The following is a 16514-nucleotide window of genomic DNA, read 5'->3' as shown; positions in this document are numbered from 1 at the left end:
CCAACACTAATAGTGGTATGTATACCCCATAATAAGAAGCTTCAATTCCAAACAAACAAACAAACAAACAAACAAACAAACAAAACAGACAACAAACATGAACAAACCTTTCCAACAATATCCAAATGGCCAATGGGTATACAATATGCCAACTGAAGTTATAGAACATCGTTTACACAGGAGGAGAATTTAAATTAAAATGACCATGAGATACCACTCCATATCTACCAGAAGGGCTAAAATTTTTCAAAACTAACAATACCAAAGATGATATGAGCATGTGAAATTCTCAGGCAGTGTAAGTTGGCACATTTCACTTTGGAAAACTGACAGTATCTACTTAGGCCAAACAAAAGTCTACCAATGACCCCCAAAATTCCACTCTTAGGTATTTACACAAGAGAGATGACTCTGTCCATCAAAAGACATATACAAAGTGGTGCCTAGGTGGTTCAGTCAGTTAAGAGTCCCACTCTTGGGTTTCGGCTCAGGTCATGTTCTCACGGTTCATGAGTTAGAGCCCGCGTCGCATCGGGCTCTGTGCTGACAGTGCGGAGCCTGCTTGGGATTCTCTTTCTCTGCCCCTCCCCAACTCACTCTCTCTGTCTCTCTCTCAGAATAAAGAAACTTAAAACAATAAATAAATTTTTAAAAGAAGACATGTACAAGCATGTTCTTAGAGGCTTTATTCATAGAAAGCTGAAAACAAACTGGAAACAACCCAAATGTCCAACAGCAGTAGAATGGATAAACTGTGATTAATTTACAAAATGGAATACTATACAGCAATAATAAAAAGATTGATCTGTTACATATAATATAGATGAATTTCACAGATATCATAATGAACAAAGCCAGATACCAAATAGCACCTACTGAAGGCTTTAATTTATAGAGGAAGGAAAAAGAATACATGATATATGACTTCATTTAAGAAGAGGCAAAGTAGTTTATGATGTTAGAAGTCAGCATAACTGTTGGGGAAGATGAGAGGCAGTGGGGAAAAGTATGGTCTGGGAAAGAGCAAAAAGAATTCTTAGGTGCTAGAAACACTATATATCTTCATCTAGGTAGTAATCTGTTATACCACAAGTGTATATATGTAAAAAGTCATTAAGATATATCTCTAAGATTTTTACTTTTTACTGCATGTATATTATACCTCGATTTGAAAAACAAGTAACATCAACAACAATTTCTTTGATGGTACCTAATGAGGACCAACTTGAACATGCCATAAAGATCTTCAGGATCTGGCCTCCATTTACCATTCTAATCTTATTTTTCATCACCATCTGCCTCATATTTTACTCTCTACCAACAGAAGTATTAATGTTTTCCCTGCACACAATATATTCTTTTCACTCTAGGTCTTGTTGGGCTCAAGTAGCCTCCTAAATCTAGACTGTTAAACCTCTACTCATCCTGTAAGTCCCACTCAGTTCAGGAAGCTCTTTCAAGAATCTTTTTTAGCCAAGCCTGTATTAGATTCTCTGATGTTTCCAATATATCCTATGCTCTTTCTGTAAGAGAAAGTCCATACTGCTGCAGGGCATGTAATATTTGCTCAATAATTGTTGAATGTGACTGAAAAAAATCACTATTCTGCCTGACTGTGACAAATTTCATATCTCTAAAGATAGTATTGGGACGATTCACATAAAAGATAATGTAAAATGGCAAGGGGACTTAGGACAGCAGGATGTATCACCACAAAATGAGTTAATTTTTTTTAATACTGGTACTTAATATTTAGAAGAAAGTATGCCTCCAAAATTAAAGATATCCTTAAAAATATCCATAAGCTAGGTAAAATGAAAGGTAAAGTGGCAGATTAAAAAGATAAGGATAGGGACTCCTGGCTGGCTCAGTCAGAAGAGCGTGCGACCCTTGATCTTGGGGTTGGCCCTACACTGGATGTGGAGATTACTTAAATAAATAAAACCTAAAAAAAAAAAAAAGAGGTAAGGACAAAGAAGCTAATCTGAAAAGACTACATATTGTATGATTCCAACTATACAATATTATATTCCAAAAAACATAGGAAGAGACTCCACATCATAAGTCATCAGGGAAATGCAAATTAAAACAATGTGATACCATTACATACCCCATTAGAATGGTCAAAACCTGGAACACAGACAACACCAAATGGAGGCAAAAATCGGAGCAACAGGACCTCTCATTCACTGTTGGTAGGAATGCGAAATGGGAAAGCAACTTTGGAAGACGGTTTGGTATTTCTTATAAACTAAGCATACTCTTACCATACAAGCGAGCAGTCACTCTCCTCGCCATACACCCAGAGGCGCTGAACACTTAAGTCTACACAAAAACCTGCAAACGGACATTTAGAGCAGCTTAATTCATAACTGCCGAAACTTGGAAACAACCAACCAAGATACTCTTCAGTAAATAAATGTAAAAATACACTGTGGTATATCCAGATGATGGAATATCATTCAGCGTTAAGAAGAAATGAGCCTAGCGGCGCCTGGGTGGCTCAGTCGGTTGAACGTCTGACTTCGGCTCGGGTCATGATCTCACGGTCTGTGAGTTCAAGCCCCGCGTCAGGCTCTGTGCAGACAGTTCAGAGCCTGGAGCCTGCTTCGGAGTCTGTGTCTCCCTCTCTCTCTGCCCCTCCCCTGCTCATGTTCTGTCTCTCTCTGTCAAAAATAAATAAGCATTAAAAAAAATTTTTTTAAGTAAGAAATGAGCCTACTAGGGTATGAAAAAACATAGATAATACTAAAAGAAGCCATCTGAAAAGGCTCCCTACTGTAGGATTCCAACTACAGGACATTCTGGAAAAGGCAAAACTACTGAGACAAAAAGATCACTGGCTGCAAGGAGCTGGGGTGAACACGGATGAATAGGCAGAACACAGGATTTTTCTGGGCAACAAAAATACTCTGTATGATACTACAATTGTGAATACATGTCATTACAAATTTGTCCAAACCCACAGAATGTACCACACCAAGAATGAACCCTATGTAAACTATGAACTTTAATCTTTTTTTTTTTTTGGTAATAAATTTACCACTCTGGTGGTGGATGCTGTGCATGTGGGAACAAGGAGTATATGGGAAATCTCAGTACCTTCTCAATTTTGCTGTGAATATAAAACTGCTCTTAAAAAGTCTTTTAGGGTAGGGGTGCCTGGATGGCTCAGTCAGTTGGGCGGCCGACTTTGGCTCAGGTCGTGATCTTGCAGCCTGTGCGTTCGAGCCCTGCATCGGGCTCTGTGCTAAAAGCTCAGAGCCTGGAGACTCCTTCGGATTCTGTGTCTCCCTCTCTGCCTCTCCTGCTCGCGCTCTCTCTCAAAAATAAACAAACATTAAAAAAAATTTTTTTTTTTGTTTTTAAAGTCTTCATTTAGGGTCACCTGGGTGGCTCAGTCAGTTACATATCCGACTCTTCAGCGCAGGTCTTGATTTCACAGTTTGTGAGTTCGAGCCCCGTGTCAGACTCTGCACTGACAATGCAGAGCCTGCTTGGGATTCTCTTTCTCCCTCTCTCCCTGCCCCTCCCCTGCTTGTGCTCTTTTTCTCTCAAAATAAATAAACTGAAAAGAAAAATGAAAACATGTTAAAAAAAAAAGAATTTTAAAAAATCAACAATGTGAAACATTTCCCAAATATGGAGAATCTATTGACAGGATTTTACTCCTTAATTCTTTCCCCTCCAATCCCCTCACCATTTTGTCATTATGCATCTAAAAAGCTGTTGAGTTTTATCTTGACACTGAGTACAATGAATTAACTAATGCATGCCAATCATTAGGAGATTAGGTGCTACTACTTCAATATTCAATGATGCTTTATTGTGGGTTTTGTGATATTCTAAGCTGTTCTTTTCTTTAAAACTTTTTAAATGTTTATTTATTTTTGAGAGACAGAAAGAGACACAGCCAGAGAGGGGAGGGGCAGAGAGAGAGGGAGACAGAATCCTAAGCAGGCTACCGGCTCTGAGTTGTCAGTACAGAACCTGACATGGGGCTCAAACCCACTAACCGTGAGATCATGACCTGAGCCAAAGTCGGATGCTTAATCAACTGAGCCACCCAGGCGCTTCTCTAAGTTGTTCTTAAATGCATTTAGAGATCTATCTATTATTACAAGGACTTTCTTATTTCACAAAACCATCTCTTTTTCTAATAGCAGTAGAAGGAAAAACTAGAAGGGGCTTCTATGCTCTTATGAACAGGTTTTCATCAACTGCATACCTACATAATAAATTGACATTTCTGAAAAAAACTGACTTAGATAATGAGTCAATCCACAGAACCTGTAACTCAATTTTTCTAAATATATGAAAAACCTCACCCTTTTTAAAAAAATTTCTAGAAATTTTAAAGAAAAGCCAGACTCCAGCAAAGAGTATTTAATCAAAAACAGTTCAAAAACTGCTTTCAATGGGGTAACTAATACAAAATTTGACACATAAAACATGGGTTTTAAAAGCAGTAATTATAGGGAAAGCATTTCAAAAGGAAGGTAAAAAATCTAAGTTTTTTTAAGTACAGTACTAAAATATGAAAGACTACTACTCTTTAACATAATGTCTCCACAAAACTGACTTTTGAGCAAGCATAGTCAGTGTACAAGGAAGGTCAAATCAAGACCTAACACAAAATGGCTACAGTATCAGCAAAATTAGAGGTACAACTTATCACAAAAAAAAAAAAAAAAAAAAAAAAAAAGGGCAAGCAAAAGAGACTAACACAAGGCTCTCCATTTTTCAAGTTCTACTTGAAACTTTAACATGATGAGTTAAAAAAGATACAAGTTAAAGTTCATGTGGTAACCGATTGGATTTTACAAATTAAAGTGCAGTTTGAATAGAATCCAAGTGTAATATCCAGGTACCAGCAGAGAATTCTGGATGTCAATAATGTTCAATTCAATTCTATTCACCCTTACCAGCCAATTCATATTAGTCCTGGAAATTAATTTTGGTTACCTAAAAAATGACTCACACATGAAAGCAAAAAATTTTTCCATCATAACTGAACTATAGAAAGACATCGGCTAAAGGGATAAATGTCTTCATTTAAGATTCTAATTGTTTAAGAATGAATACATCACTATTTATTAAATTTATAGTTTCGACCTATAAATATACTGTTAAAAATTCTATAGCATAGAATCAAATGGTCTCCAATTACCTCTTCAAAAGTGATTGTAAAGGCAACCCCAATTGGTGGGGAGCCCATGAGAGAACTAGAATAAGAAGGTCTAGATTCTCATCTCAGTGCTGCCATTTCTTAGCTCTGAGATCTGTATACCTTTGATAAATATTCAAAAGGTTTAGAGAAAAATAAAATTTTAGGAACAATGAAAAATGGAGCAAAAGATGATACCCTGATAGGAAACCTAGGAAACCATTAATGGACAATATTTATTTGTAAAGGCTGTTTTTTTCCGGGAATCAAGTTTATTATGTATAGTTTAGGGCTGCCAGCAACACAAGCAACAAGCACTGGAAATGTAGGCTTGAGGACAAACTGAGATCATGTAAAGTAAGCTTTCTGTGAGAGTGAATATAAATGGAGAACTGGATGCTGGAAGTATTGGTGTTTTGTTTTTGTTTTGTTTAAGTTTATTTATTTATTTTGAGAGCGAGCATGCACCAGCAGGGAAGGGGCAGAGTGAGAGTCCCAAGTAGGCTCCGTGCTGTTAGCGCAGAGCCTGACGTGGGGCTCAGTCTCATGAACCACGAGATCATGACCTGAGCCGAAATGAAATCAAGAGTTGGATGCTTAACTGACTGAGCCACCCAAGGCACCCCGGGAGGATAGTTTATATCAGTACTCTTCAATAAGAAACTTCCTGAGATGATGAAAATGTTCTAGATCTTCATTTTCCAATATGGTAATTACCACTGGGCACATGTGGCTACTGAGCCACTGAAATGTGGCTAGTACAACTGAGGAACTAAATTTTAAATTTCCTTTATTTTAATTAACTAAAACTTAGATTTATCCATAAAATGGAATATTATTTAACAGTAAAAAGAAACAAGCTAGAACCTTAAATGTTACATTGCTAAGTGAAAGAAGACATTCTCACCCACAGAACTACACAGCACTAAAAGTGAACTCTCATATAAACTATGGAATTTAGTTAATAACCATTTACCAAAACTGGCTCATCAACTATAACAAATGCCCCACAATAATGCAAGATGTTAACAGAAGTAACTGTAGAAGGAAGACGTATGTGGAAACTCTGTATCTTCAGGACAATTTTCTGTAAACCTAAAATTGCTCTAAAAAAAATTAAGTCTAGGAAAAAATTTTAAATTTAAGTAGCCATTTGTAGCTAGTGTTTGGTACTGAACAGCACAGATCCATACTAATGAAAGACTGATGTGGGAAGAAAATGAGAATGGTATCTCATTCCTGACCACTACCTTCAAAAGTACACATACAGGGTGCCTGGCTAGCTCAGTCAGTAGAGCATGTGACTTGATCTCCAGGTTGTATGTTCGAGCCCCACATCAGGTGTAGAGATTGTTTAAAAGTAAAATCTTAAACAAAAAAAAAAAGAAAAAAAAAGTACACATATATTTAATCCTAACTTACACAAAGTTTATATGTACCTTGAAAAACAAAACTTTTTCAAATATTTTATTTTTTTTTTTTATTTTTTTTTTCAACGTTTATTTATTTTTGGGACAGAGAGAGACAGAATATGAACGGGGGAGGGGCAGAGAGAGAGGGAGACACAGAATCGGAAACAGGCTCCAGGCTCTGAGCCATCAGCCCAGAGCCCGACGCGGGGCTCGAACTCACGGACCGCGAGATCGTGACCTGGCTGAAGTCGGACGCTTAACCGACTGCGCCACCCAGGCACCCCATCAAATATTTTAGATGAAAATTTTTCTAAAATGATTTTTGTTGAACAGAATTTAAGGAGGAGAATAACATTTATTGAATCAATACTAGATATCAGGTACTATACTATGTATGTTATCTCATTTAAACTTCAAAACAAATCTTTAATGGAAGGAATTACCATTTCTATTTTTAGGGATAAAGAATCATAAAGCTCAAGTGATAGAAGATGAGAACCTAGATATATCTGACTCCAAAGCCTGTGTCCAAATGTACTCTGTACATTTTTATGACTCCCAAAATTAAAACACAATTGAATTTTCCCACAATGACTTTATCATCAGGAATAGGTTATTAGCACAACACAAAAACTAATGACATACTCAGAGTCTATGTTACAAGGCCCCAAGCTAATGTGGTTTTGTCCCCTTGCTCTCCATTTTACCTATAGTGCCTCTATTCCCACAGCAAATTTGCACCTTTTAATCTGCTGTGGGATCAGAAAACAATCAAATTTATTAGAATTATGTAAAAACCAAGAGAGCTCCTAAGCCAGTGCCTTAGTGCAGATGATCTGGCTCATTAATCTTGTGACAATTAAAACTTTTTGTATACTTCTTATTCTAAACTGGGACATGGATAGATGAAATATTGTTCTATAATAAAGTCAACAATACAATATCCTCCTTCATTCACAAATCGCACACTAAACCATATATATATTTTAACTTTATTTATTTTGAAAGAAACAGAAACAGTGTGAGCAGGGGAGGGGCAGAGAGGGAGAGAGATAGAATCCCAAGCAGCCTCCATGCTGTCAGTACAGAGCCCAAGGCTGGGCTCCAACTCATGAACTGTGAGATCATGACCTGAGCCAAAACCAAGAGTTGGATGCTTAACCAACTAAGCCATCCAGGTGCCCCTAAACCATATATATATTTTTAAGTTCATTTATTTTGAGAGAGAGAGAGAAAGAGTGTGCAAGAAAGCAGGGAAGGGGCAGAGAAAGAGGGAAGAATCCCAAGTAGGCTCTGCACCATCAGCATGGAGCCTGATGTGGGGCTCAATCCCACAAACCATGAGATCATGACTTGAGCCTAAATCAAGAGTCAGATGCTCAACTGAATGAGCTACCCAGGCGCTCCCCACTAAACCATATTTTTAAGCATAGATCTCTAAACATCATCTCCCTTAAAGTTGTTATTTTAATGATTGAATCTCGATTTACTATACTAGTTTTCCAGTAAATGTCACTATCAAAAATTAATGAGGTGTATATAAAAACACAAATATTTAGTTTACTTTTCTGAAAAAAGTCTCTATTAAAGAAAAGCAGGAATATTACTGCATTGAGTTGTAAATATTCTTAAGTAATTCTTTCTCATCACTTTTTAAGTTGTTCTTACAACTAAATAAATTTTCCCCTAAAAAGAGGAGATTAGTAAGGTAACTTTGGAGGTTGCCAAGGACTTCTTTTGAAGTTTTTGAAGTCTGATCAAGAACTCTGACATTTGGAAACAATTAAGAGAATAAGAATATTTAAAATCATGTTTAAAAAAAGGGGAGGATTAATATCAAAATTTAAATTTTTCTTCTCCACATAGATTTCCTGTAACTTACTACAAATCTTTAATGAGGCACATGGGTGGCTCAGTTGGTTAAGCGTCCAATTCTTGATTTTGGCTCAGGTCATGATCTTACAGTTCCACGAGATCAAGCCCCACATCAGGCTCTGCCCTGACAGCATGGAGCCTGCTTGGATTCTCTCTCTCTCAAAACCAACCAACCAACCAACCAACAAACTTAAAAAAATCTTATTAATATGAAATCTGTTCTGTGCTTCACACTGTAAGTTTTAAGATTTCAATTTAATTGGGGGGAGGGAAGGGAGTACCATTTTGAACTTAAGGTAAGGATAAAAGAGTACTTCCAAAGCTCAAAATTGAAACTTCAAATTGAGCAATTCGAAATTCACAGACATCAGGAGTGCCTGGCTGACTCAGCTGGTGGAACACGTGATTCTTGATGTTGAGGTTGTGAATTTGAGCCCCATGTTGGGTATAGAGATTAGTTAGAAAAATAAATTTACAGAAGTCCAACTTTATTATACTTTATTCCAGAATGAAAAAAAGTCCAACAGTTTTCTCTCTCAATCAACGAACTAAGCCAATCAAAACAAGCTACAAATCAATTGCTTCTATAACAGTGTCTACATTTTTGGAAGGAGTCAGGTATAGAGCCAAAACCTAGGTTTTTAAGATTTATTCAACATGGGATTAATAGCATAGTGTCAGGCAAATTTTAACTCTAAATGTCCTCAAAGATCAGCTGAATAAAATTATAAAACAGATTCAAAAAGATCAAAGAATTTCAACCTAACAATCATTTTCTGGTATCATCTCAATTAAGTCCTACACATTCCAAGTTTCTTCTACACATTAAGAAAAATTAAAAAAAAAAACAGAGAGGGAGAAAACAGAAGGCAAACTGCAAAGAGCAAAATAAGTAAGTATTAGTTGCTCACATTTGTATAGAACATTATAATTTAGTTAATTCTCATAACCCAATAAGGAAATATAAATGAGTCTGAGAATTTGAGTAGAACTCTTTTGGAATGATCAAAAACTAAAACTGCAAATCGCTGTGACTTTCAACTTTTCTTACATAAAGAGTCTCTGGCAGTCTGCCTACTGTACTCAAGAGAAGCATGCAAAGAATGAGATGGTTTCTGATCCCTAACAATCCTATCCCAAGTTTTTTCTGCATGTTCAATTATACAAAGTACTATCCCTTAATCTTGACTCTATCGCTTTATGTTAAATCCACAGAGACAGAAAGTAGAATGGTTGCTAGGGACCAGGGGGAGGAGAAAATGGGAAGTAACTGCCTAATGGGTACAGTTTCCTTTGGGGGTGATAAAAGGGTTTTAGAATCAGACAGTGGTGGCTGCACAACATCATGAATATACTGCTACTAAACTGCTCACTTTAAAATCATTAGTTGGGGCACCTGGGTGGCTCAGTCGGTTGAGCGTCTGGCTTCAGCTCAGGTCATGATCTTACAGTTCGTGGGTTCGAGCCCTGCATCGGGCCCTGTGCTGACAGCTCGGAGCCTGGAGCCTGCTTTGGATTCTGTGTCTCCCTCTCTCTCTGCCCCTCCCTAGCTCACGCTCGCACTCTCTCTCTCTGTGTCAAAAATAAATAAACTTAAAATAAATAAATAAATAAATAAATAAATAAATAAATAAATAAATAAAATCATTAGTTTTATGTTAAATGACCTGAACTTTATTTAAAAAAATTTTTATGCAGGGCGCCTGGGTGGCTCAGTCAGTTAAGCTTCTGACTTCAGCTCAGGTCATGATTTCGTGGTTCCTAAGTTTGAGCCCTGCATTGGGCTCTATGCTGACAGTGCAGAGCCTGGAGCCTGCTTCGGATTCCGTGTCTCCTTCTGTCTCTGCCCCTCCTCTGCTTGCACTTTCTCTGTCTCTCAAAAATAAACATAAAAAAAAATTTTTTTTTTTTAATTTTATGTTAAGGGACACCTGGGAGGCTCAGTTGATTAAACGTCCAAGTCTGTTTTGGCTCAGGTCATGAGCTGAATGGTTTCCAGCCCTGCATCGGACTCTGCACTGACTGCGTGAAACCTGCTTGGGATTCTCCCCCTTTCCCTCTGCCTCTCTGCTCTTCCCCCACACACTCTCTCTCTCTCTCTCTCTCAAAAATAAGTAAATAAGCATCACAAAAATTTATATTAAGATATATATATATATATAAAATAATAATGACCCCTTTAGAATTCTTCTTCAAAAACACTGCTACCATGTTCAAATGCTATTTAGATCTTGGAGATTTTTAAATAAAATGCATTACCATATATGCACGATAATATTAAGTTAAATATTACCATATATGCACGATAATAATCAGTGAGATGAATACTGACATTGGTGCTAAAATGCTTGACAAACATCAAAATATAGTTGACATATGACATTCATTTGTAAATAATCTCAAGGAAAAATATAAATGAACCTTAAAATATTTATTCCTCTACAACAACAGGTCACTATTTCAGTCAGCTCAACTGTGCATGAAAGGTGAACTCAAATTTTTACTAGAATTTTTCTCCCAAAACTCAACCAATTAGGAAAACACTGTGAATTAATAACAAGTGTCTAATATTACATAGAGTAAACAAGAATATTACATAAGAAGTGAACAGGCACAAGTCTGACCAGTAATGGATATAAATAAATGTGCTATAAAGTTAACTGTCTCGGGGATGTAGGACATCATTATTTAGGATTAGTAAACTGTACACTTGAAAATGTGTAGAATCTACCTTAAGAAACTACGGAATAAGAAATATTCCTTTGTATAATGCCAAATTAATCTTATGCCCGAACAACCTCCAAGGCTGGTCCAAATCTAGCATAGATTTCAGGATTAAACAAAAGAGAAGGAGATCTTTAAGAGGGTCCTAGAGAATGGGCTGATACTGAAATCTGTGACTGTTTTTGATGCAGGCCAATGTGAGAATTTAAATCCATTTGAATCTAATCCCAAAGAATACCTGAACTCCTGCACGTCAGGGCCAAAGCTAAACCAGGTCAGTATACCCTGCCAAAGAACATCTTGCTCCGAGGCATCCACCAAACAGGGATCATTTACCAGCGCATTCTTCACTTTGCTGGGTGTCAACAACTTACAAGATCTATCGGAGAGTAGGCTGATTAGACCCTCATAAAATTCCAATTCAAACCCCAAGATGTAGAAACAAAAGTTCTGCAGAATTCTAAATGGGCTATGGCTTTAAAAAAGCATAAATGGAGAATTTCAAATGTTAGCTGACCCAACTTTAACATCCCTGAACGTTTCTAAAGTCACTTTTAAATTTCCATGCAGTATTTCAAAGGCACAATTTCGTAACTGTTTACATAGCAAATTAAAGCCATGAAGCCATTAGAGTGATACTATAAATCTGTCCTATATAAATGGTAGGAGTTTCTATATCAACAATGTTCAAATCTGCTAAAAGTAAAAATAAGTCTTTCATTTGTAATTCACATGAATACATACTTTCTCAAACTTGTAAGCGAATATTTGGCAGGGTACAAATAATGTTAATAGAAAAGCTATTAGGGCTAAAGACAAGTACAGAATTACAAAGCATAGCTTGTGGCCAAAAGAAGGAATCTGTCAACATAGGAGAGGCTTCAAAGTTAAACCTTGAGACACATGGTGGCAGTAGTAAAGCATCTAATTTGTGCCACAAGACCTGGGTTTGAGTAAGCTCTTTTACCTATTAATTATGTGGCCTTTTTTGCTAGTTACATAGCTTCTCCTAGCCTCAGATTCTTCATATGTAAAGTGAGAACAATACCACAAAATATTACAGCCTAAATAGGATTAAATGAGAATGTTTTTACTCATTTAACAAAGATGCCTTAAAAATTTAACTTTTAGCTACAAAAATCCTTTTCAAATATCTTCAAATGAATCAAATATACTAACTTCTAATATTACGAAGAAAATACAAGGAAATTCTTCAATACTACTTGAGAAACTTAAATTATCAGAATAAACACCAACAAAATATCACAATGCAGGGATCACATCTTAAAAGAGTTTTGGCACTTATTAAAACCAGAACTCTCTAAAAGATTTTTCAATATTAAACAGAAATAGGGACCCAGACTCAACCCATAAATTGTTGGATCAACATCCAATTTCAAACACAAACCCTTAACACTAAAAAATGTTGTCAGGCAAACGATATTAAGTATGAGGAAAATCAGTCCCTGTCACGACATGATGAGATTTTTTTTCATAACAAACACACTAACCACTTACAATTTACAAACTTGTCTTTAGTTGCATTTTGTACTGACCTAACAAAATTCAGCATAAAAAAAAAAAAAAAATCATGAATTTAAGCACTTAAAAAAGTGTCCTTTCTAAAACTTATTCCCAGAACATTCACATTAGCTGGAGGCATGTGAAAGCTGTTCTTTCCCCATCACTTAAAAATCAAAATATCCACATTATTTATGCTAGGCATAAAAGTTATTCACATTTACCCACTATACTTCAATCCTAAACAATAAGACAGTTCAATCTTTGTGTTTATTTAATTGTCTATTTACTGCCAATTCTCATCAAAGAATTAAGGACTAGCACCGTACATTAAACTTCACATAACCTAAAAATGCTTTGAATTAGGACACAAATTCTAATTAGGAATTTACCCTAAAGATGGATGAAAGATACTAACTGGCATCTTCTCTGCACAGGCCCATTTTCCTTTTAAGAACACAAACTAGATTGGACCACACAACTGAATGTTACGTTAAATAGTGGAAAGCAATCTTCCTGGATGCATCCAAACTATTTTAATATAAATTTCTGCATACCTAGGTAGAAACTGAAATAGAAATAACTTGAATCATTCTCCCCGCCCCCACTTGGAAATGGACGTGGTGGAAGCCTCAAAAAATTAAATTTAGTAGTCGCAGTTAACAGTTGAAATCACAGGCGCCACTACCCCAGGGCAAATACGATGAAGAGCTGCCTCTCCATAAACCTCAACATTCAAAAGAGAACAGTTGTTTCTAGTTTTTGAAAGTTACCAAAAAAGTTTTGAAACCTTATTAAAATCTGCTTCAGAAATCAAACTTACAGGAAAGGTTAGTCTTAGAACAAACTACTGAAATGCAAAATTGGAGCCTGAGACAGCACACAAGAAGTTCTAGCCTGAAGACGAACCACTTCCCTCCTGAAGAAATGTTTCGTTAGGTCCATTCTATGTTAATGTTGTTTCTTATGCGGCACATTAATAATTCAAAACGGTTCGTTCCAAGAAAAGTTCTATTCAAACATTACAATTTGTCTTCGCGTTGCCAGTAAGTGGCTTTGTTTCCAGTTTCATGGACTATTCTGGGATGTCAAGAGTTATATTATTACTGCTTCAAAAGAGCCCTTGTTTCACTCTCACCCGGGACGTGAGCATAATTGATGTTTAGAGAGAACTGATGCCAAGAGATGTTTTAAGAACATCCCTTAGTCCTCCATCCCTCCCCATCCCTTATCGATAATCACATTTTACCTTGTTTGTTTTTTGTTGTTGCACTTAAATTTTTTAAAAAAAGACACCCGCATACACAATTTCCCGATCGCCAGCAGGAAGAAAGACCATCTGGCTCGATCTCCTGGAGCTTTCAGGGAAATGGACACCGTTAAAACCCACTTGGCCGAGCAAGGGGAGCGCTTCAGGGGTTAGGGAGAGGAGCAGCCCCCGGGTGCCAGGAGGCGGAGGCGGTACCAGTTTACAGACGCCTTCATCTCCCCACCCCCCACCGACCCGGGGTCCAAAAAACATTTCCTGCGCGCACTCATCACCCGCCGAGGCCCTCGGAGTAACCGCCGAGCTGGGCGGCCTTCGGGCCCCCTCCCTCCGGCCGAAGTCTCCCGCGCCCTCCCCTCGTCCCGGGCGGCGTCCGCACCTCCCCACGGCCTACCCACCCAGGCAGGCCCTCCCGGCGGCGCTCGGAGGCCTGAGGCCTAAGGACGCGGGCCGCTGACAAGCCCCTCCGCCGGCGGCGGGGCTGAGGCCGAGGGCCGGGGGGTGGAGGGGTGGCCGCTACCGCCGAGGGGTGGAGGGCGGGCGAGGACGGCCCCTTCCCCGCCGCGGCCGCCTATTGTTCCCGACGGGGGCCGGGCGGCGGCCGCCGCGCACCCCACGCCGCCGCCGCCGCCTACCGCTCGCTCACCGCGCTGGTCCGAGCAGCAGCTCCTCTCAGCTCCGAGTCCCCGCGGCCGTCGCCACCGCCGCGGCAGCCAACGCCGCCGCCGCCGCCACCGTCGACTCTGACTCTGTCCCAGGCCGCCGGGCCACGGCCGCCGCCGCCACCGCCAGCGCCGCCTCCGGCCTCCCACCTGCTGCTGCTGAGGCTGCTCCTGCAGCAGGGGCCATCTTGTTGGTCGGCCTCCCCTTCCTCCTCCTCCTCCTCCTCCTCCCCGTCGCTCGTTGTCCTCGTCCCCTTCCTCTTCCTCGGGCTCCGGCCCGCCCCGGAGACTGGGGCGGGGACGATGGCGAGGCTCCTCCTTCGTGGGGCGGGGCGCGCGGAGGGGAGGGGCGGGGCGGACGCGGGAGGAAAGCTCTGAGTCACCGGCCGCCAACGCCCGGGAGGGAGGCCCGCGACGCTCTCCGCCTCCCCGCGGGGCGCACCCACGCCAGGAGCCGCCAAACTGGTCCAGCAGTCCGCCTGCCCTCCCCCACCAGCGTCTTTGCGCCCAGAGGCGAGCGGCCAGACGGCGCGGGGGGATTGGGAAATTTCTGACGTTTCCATCGAACTCTGCACTCCCTCTACCCCTAGGCTTTCTCCGTTCTAGTCCTCCACTCTGGTTCCTTTTCATACCCCCCCACCCCCACACCCCCACCAGAGAATTTGTTCTTGTCTTGTTTTATCCGGGTTCCCGATCGCACTAGCTTTGCCCTGGTCACTGCTCTCACCCAGTCCCAGAGAGTCCCCCTTCTCAACGCGGCGAAAACGGCCGAAAGGCCTGGACGCTCACTGCTCCAAAATGTGTTTCCAGGCCTATGTGAACCGACGATAGGTGTCTGGGGCAGAACGGAAAGATTTCGGCCCATGGAAAAGTTCCCTGGATCTAAAAGATAACCTTGTGATAATTGAAAGTTTCTTCTCCCTTATGGAAAAGAAGCCATTTTGATTTGGAGGTAGTGGGAGACCCCTTCAAGCCAGTTGCGCTTAACCAAACCCGTGCTTTTAAAGGAGAGAAACGGAATTCTTTTGGTATCTTAACAGTCCCAATTTCAAGATAAATCGTCCACAGTGGAGATGGTCCTCATACACACACCCAGTTAATAACTCCTCTGCATTATGCCTTTTTTTGTTTCAGGTCTTGACCAAGAGAGCAGAGATTTTGCTTTCCTGTCCTTTCTTCACTGCAGGCATCACCAATACCAAGAACGGTACTATATTTAGAGAAGCTACTGCCTTTAACTCGATAAAGTCAATCGCAGTGTTTCATAATATTTGTAAAACACATTATCACACACCTTCCTAAACTCTGAGCGGAGGTCTTTTTAGTTGCTGACACACTCGTGTACTGAGATTTCAGCTCCTTTTTAGGAGACCTATTGATGTCTTTCTATTGAATGAAATTGACTGCCTTTGAAGTGCGCTAAATCTGTAACCTTCCCTTCAGCCTCCTCAGTAGTAACCCCAATCCTACAAATAACTAACTTCTAGCTATCACGGAGGGATTAGGTTAGTGAATGCTAATCTAAAGGCTATCTCTTGGATAGCCTTTCCCTCCTCAAAGAGCCAGACCTCAGTCCCCTGCTAGGAAAAACAGATTAATCTGTTCCTCCTGTTTTTCCTCCTCCTCCCTTCTTCTCACTCCTAGGGAACCTTCCACAACAGAAGGTTTTAGCGGCTGTTGCTAGGCAAACATGCCAACTTCCCTGTTTAGGTGAAGCAAATAACCCAACTTCCATTACAAGCAGCCTAGATAATATAATTTCTTTAAACTATTAACAGTTGTACCTCACTCGGCAAATCCCTTTCACGGTTCTCTTATAAAATATGATTTTAAAGTTAAATTTCTATTTATTTCATCAATATTTCAGTTGAGCGTAAGTTTAAAGC

The 16514-nt window shown here is 39.7% G+C and overlaps 1 protein-coding gene across 3 annotated transcripts in view; it reads right to left on the bottom strand.

The window, feature by feature from the left end:
• RC3H1 (ring finger and CCCH-type domains 1) overlaps positions 1–14917 on the bottom strand; it is an 88283-nt gene extending 73366 nt beyond the window's left edge. The window contains exon 1 of one of the 3 annotated variants that reach the window (XM_045452861.1): positions 14613–14917. The gene's annotated coding sequence lies outside the window, so the exon portion shown is untranslated. Of the gene's footprint in view, positions 1–14601 lie in introns of all 3 variants that reach the window. The other 2 variants (XM_045452859.1, XM_045452860.1) reach the window with 2 other exon arrangements.
• Between the last annotated feature and the right edge of the window lie 1597 nt (positions 14918–16514).

The sequence above is a fragment of the Leopardus geoffroyi genome, chromosome C3, assembly GCF_018350155.1.
Source record: "Leopardus geoffroyi isolate Oge1 chromosome C3, O.geoffroyi_Oge1_pat1.0, whole genome shotgun sequence".
Taxonomy (NCBI): domain Eukaryota; kingdom Metazoa; phylum Chordata; class Mammalia; order Carnivora; family Felidae; genus Leopardus; species Leopardus geoffroyi.
Note: the sequence above shows the minus strand (reverse complement) of the source record. Positions and strands in the feature narration are given on the sequence as shown.